We start from the raw sequence: 5,089 nt of genomic DNA on the forward strand, positions 1-5,089 counted from the left end.
GAAAACTTAATTCTGGATATTGGAAGAAGTAACTGTCTGGATATCACTTAGAGGAGAAGTATGGAGTTCCAATATCTCTTCAGAGGTGAACACTTTTCAATATGATGGTCAATAGAAAAAACAATCAGAATTGAAGTTCTTATATATTGCCTTAAGTGACAATTGTACGATTAGTTAGCAGCAGTACTTGTTGCCTGAGAAGTAAGTGACAGGGTTTGTACACCTTTTCAGGCCAAAAATTCAAGGACTTTCCAGGACCCTACTTTGAAATTTCAAGGGCTTTTCTTTTAGTGTTGAAAGCTATGTTTCAGGCATAGACATGTGCACATGCAGAAATGCCAGACAGCGAGAGCTTGGAAACATGTGCAAACCAGACATTTGCTGTGCATTTGTGGCTCAATGGACATGTGTGAGAATAAGGAGAAAGCACTAGGACAAAAAACCAATTTTGAGTACTTTCACCCTTGAAATTGGACTGCTGAATTTAAAGGGTTTTCAAGATGCTCATGAACCCAGAAGTGAAAATATTAGAGTAAACTACATGTTATTACTCAATTTGTCAAAATCTACTACTTGCCAAAAAGTTAGGCTATGTGCCTTGTTGTACCAGAGTTTTTTTGGAAAGTCAATCCAGTTTCTATGTGCATTTAAAAATATGTACCTTTGCTATAATATAGTGGCCTGCGTGGCAATGGGGAAGGGGTATGGAGGGTGCACTCACACCAGTCCCTCAGTACCTATTCCCACTCATAATTAGGTATGGGGTTTGGGGAAGAGAACATATGTTTGAGGAATGGCGATGAAATTGCAGGTTTCCAAGGTCAAAATTTTGATGAAGGAAGGATTGTCAATTTTTTCTTTCCAGATGAAAGGACGCTATAGACACCGTTAAGTTATTCTGGGCAGAGAATATAAATTTCGTCTTATTGTTGTTTTAAGTGAAAGCATACTTACATGAAATTATTGGTTTACAACCACAAGAAATACACTCAAAAATATTTTAATGATTGGCTTAGAGTTCAATCGCTTAGAAAATAACAAGGCGAAAGTTTAAATAACACGAGTTTTTGAAATTGTTGTTCAGTGTTCCATGTTCCTGAACAAACTGGCGATTGGTTTAGAGTTCAATCCCTGACACAACACACAAGTTAAAATCACACAAGTTTCCAAAACCTAAACAATTGGTTCAGAGTTCGCTTACATCTAATAACAAGACAAAAGTTGAAATACTGCAAATTTCCAAAATTGTTCTTCAGTGTTCTGTGTTCCTGAACAAACTAACAATTAGTTTAGAGTTCAATCTCTGACACAACATACAAGTTGAAATAACACAAGTTTCCAAAATCTAGACAATTGGTTTAGAGTTCACTAACACGTAATAACAATCCTTGACCGGTATTGTTCAGTTGAGATCCCCATACTTACTTTTGTCATTTTGAAATATGTCTCCATGAATTCTCAACAGTGCAAGGAGAATGTAACTACAATACAGCTTATTTCACTTTGATACATTCAGCTTCAGACACTTTTAAACACTTTCAAACACTTTGAGACACTCAGTGGTGCAGTCTGCACCGATACAATCACCTGAAATCACTCAAGACCATGCTTACAACCAAGATGGCTGACCCAGACTAATGCGCTGTAGCACACTAGACCATGTGACAGGCGCTTGACTCTCATGGACAAATAAATCCGATCATGCCATAATGTGGCTACACACTTTGTGTAAGCCACACAGAAAGTGATTGTCAGATGTTCGTACATTGTATTAAATTCAGTTATTGGCCTGGTTGTAACCCAAATACCTAAAGTCAGCTATACAATAACAAGATAACATTTATTAAAAAAACTTTATTTCTTTGATCACCCTTGACCAATGATTTTAGCAAGTCTTGAATTTTAATTGCTTACCATTTTTTGGTTTGAGGATATATACAAATTATTTTCCATTGACACACTCTTGCAAAGACATACTTGATTTTGTATTAAGATTCCTTTACATAACTTAGTATTCACGTGGATATAAAAACCCTCTGTTCTGGTAGGGTTTAGTTAAAAAAAATTATTTCTTTACGAATCAAGCTGTGACAGTTTCTCCTAGGTGATTAAATCTATATTTTCAGCACTTGTCTGCCTCATGCCATTGGTATTGTAAGGAGAAAATAATTATTATTGTTGGGGGTTAAAGATATTAAGATACAACTGCTATCCTTGAGAAACAGGGGGTAACCCAATATCAAAACAATGAAATCATTGTCTTGCCGATGTTCTGTTTCTGGCTGGAAGAAATGACGGACTGGCAGCAAATATGGATTGATCTACCCTGGTATTTCTAACAAGACAGTGCAAACAGTATGGGTTCTTTGTCAGGTTATCACAATCTTCATCGTCACTTCCACAGCCTGGTGGTGGTTCATCAAATGATGGTAAGAAGTCCACCGAGAACCTCTCATTCAGAGTATGGTAAAAGAAGGGAAGATCCATACATTTTCTAAATTCCCTAAAAATGTAGAATTAAAGAAGGGTCATTCAAAGCTTTCCCTACATCAATGTGTAGTCACTGACATGGTTACCACAGACATTGCTTTTAATTTCAAAACTGCCTGACTTTTAACTGATAACAATAAAATTTCCCTGACCAGAAAAATGCAAAATGTCAGGTCTAGTTTCTACCAGCCTTTAATAGTAATTTAAATAAGCAGGGTTCGACATCTGATCAGCTGTATTAGTAGCCAGCAGGCTAGTCATTTCTGAAATCTACTAGCCCGAAATGCAACTTTGTAGCCCAGGTCTGTTTCCCTATCAGGCTCTATTTTCACATTCCTTACTTTGCCCCTTACAACATACATGAAAAGAAAGACTGATCAAGCATGGGCCCTATTGGTTTTAGCTTAAAATTTTTGTTTCAACTGAACATGAACCGGAGCGATCATACCTTCTGCAAATGTCACAGAGCATCTTACCCTCACTGTTAATAACATGATACTGGAGCGACGAAAAACTTCCTTTCCACGATAGATTAAATGCTCTTTTCCTTTTATTGCTCCCATTTTTCCTGCTTTTTTTGCTCTTTGGTTTCACTGGTCTTCCCCTTTTTGCTTGGCGACACTGCTTTATTGCTCCATCTTCTCTACAATCGCTTCAAGTGCGAGGCAGTGTGCAAGGCGTTGCAAGATTGGTAGGGAGAGAACTGGGGAGTACATTTTCCAGTAAGTGTAGGGTCTGGGTTCCAGTGATATTTTACAGCAAGATAGACGCCACAGAGTGGTACTTTTGTACTTTCTTTATTAATATTATCCTTACAATTGAAAGTTTTTTTGTTTTCTTTGACAATTATGAACTTAAAACACACGCAATAAATATTAATTCTTTAAATTTTTCTACTAGCCCATGGGCTATTAAACATGACATTTTACTAGCCCGACTTCATTTCTACTAGCCTCGGGCTACTGGGCTAGCGGAGATGTCAAACTCTGAATAAGCCATGTTAAATTATTTCAATAGATCAATTATGATATATTAAAATTCAGCCTTAAGTAATAGACCTCAGTACGAGGCTCTGGTGAATAAATACAGAGTTTGGGAGTTTTATTCCCCAGAGCCTCGTACTGAGGTCTATTATTTTAGGCAGAATTTTTATATTATATCAAAATTGGGCTATTTTCCTTGACTTTTCTTCAAAATATCAATTTTCCCTGAATCAAAATAAAATTCCCCAGCTTTTCCCTGGCCTTGAAGAATTTTGAATGCCCTGACCTTTGACAACCTTGACTGAATAATCCATGATGAACAAAATTAGTCTTTTTAAAACAGTAGTTAATTTTTATGTCACAATTTCAGAACATTTCTTCCCAACGGTAAAACCCAGGCATGAGATAGAAGTGGCCATGATATTCACAGGATCCAACACATGTACATATTGCACAATCTTCCTCTACTTTAGCTTGAAATCCTTGAGGGTGAAATATGGACCCAACCAAGTGTGGCACACACCATAAAAACACTCGAGGTCATCAGTTTCCGATGTTCGGGGATTCTCCACATAGCCAATTTCTTGATTTTGTCACCAATGAAACTCTTGATTTTCAATGTTGGTTGTCACTTCATTGATGGTTTCTCGAGAAAACCCTCTCAGACTCCCTATAGGCCTACAAATTCAAACCAGAGTAAACAATGTCAATTTCTTGTATTATGTGCTATAGAACATTCATTTCCATGGATGAGGCAGCAAATTGCAATGAAGACACAGTTCAATGAAGATTCTACATGTATTTCTTTTCTCATTCTTTTCCCACGTTTTCTTTTTCTTTTTCTTTTATTCACTTTTTTTCTACCTGTCTATTTTTCTATTTATTATAGTAATAATCACAGTAATTATAGTAATGATAATAATAATAAGTAAAAAAGAAAAGTGTTTGTAACTATTGATAGAATGGCCCGCCTAGAATAGCATAGTTATCTGCGGGCCAGTCCAACTGTAAAATGAACTTTCATTAAGAAATGAAAAAATGATTGAAAAAACGATTGATTGATTAAAAAGTCAACAATCAAAACACATTACGGAAAGGGTTTGTGATGATTTTCATTCACAAGGTTATATTTTCTTAAACATGTTTACAATGCTTTTCGTGCCACATTCTTGTTGTACTTTATCTACACAGATCTTTCAATGATTTACCGTTAACCTGCACTGCTCTGGTGGAATAAACTGCATATTACAGGGATATGTCAATAATAGTTTATGGGCGTAAATTTACTTGTTTATGTCAAATGTAGACAGATCATAATTGTCCTGATGCCAAGGGATCCACTCATCAAGGATGTAATTAAGCATTTGATAGTTCTGCCTGCATCTTTGTAGTCGACTGAGGCCATGTCCACCAGATGCTTCGTGCCATAAAGCTACCGTCTCAACATATTCTGCTTCTGCAAGGTAGTGGTTGTCTTTGCAAAATGTGGCCACAGGAAAAAAGAACAATTTCTCAGCATCTGGTACTGACTGCTTGCTTGAACCCAACAATGCTGCATGGGTGAGTCCTGTCATGGGGTTGCGCATGGCTTCATCAAACCTTTCATAAAATGAGCT

This window comes from Orbicella faveolata, unplaced genomic scaffold, assembly GCF_042242905.1.
Source record: "Orbicella faveolata isolate gen_17 unplaced genomic scaffold, um_ofav_v1 contig_46, whole genome shotgun sequence".
Lineage (NCBI taxonomy): Eukaryota > Metazoa > Cnidaria > Anthozoa > Scleractinia > Merulinidae > Orbicella > Orbicella faveolata.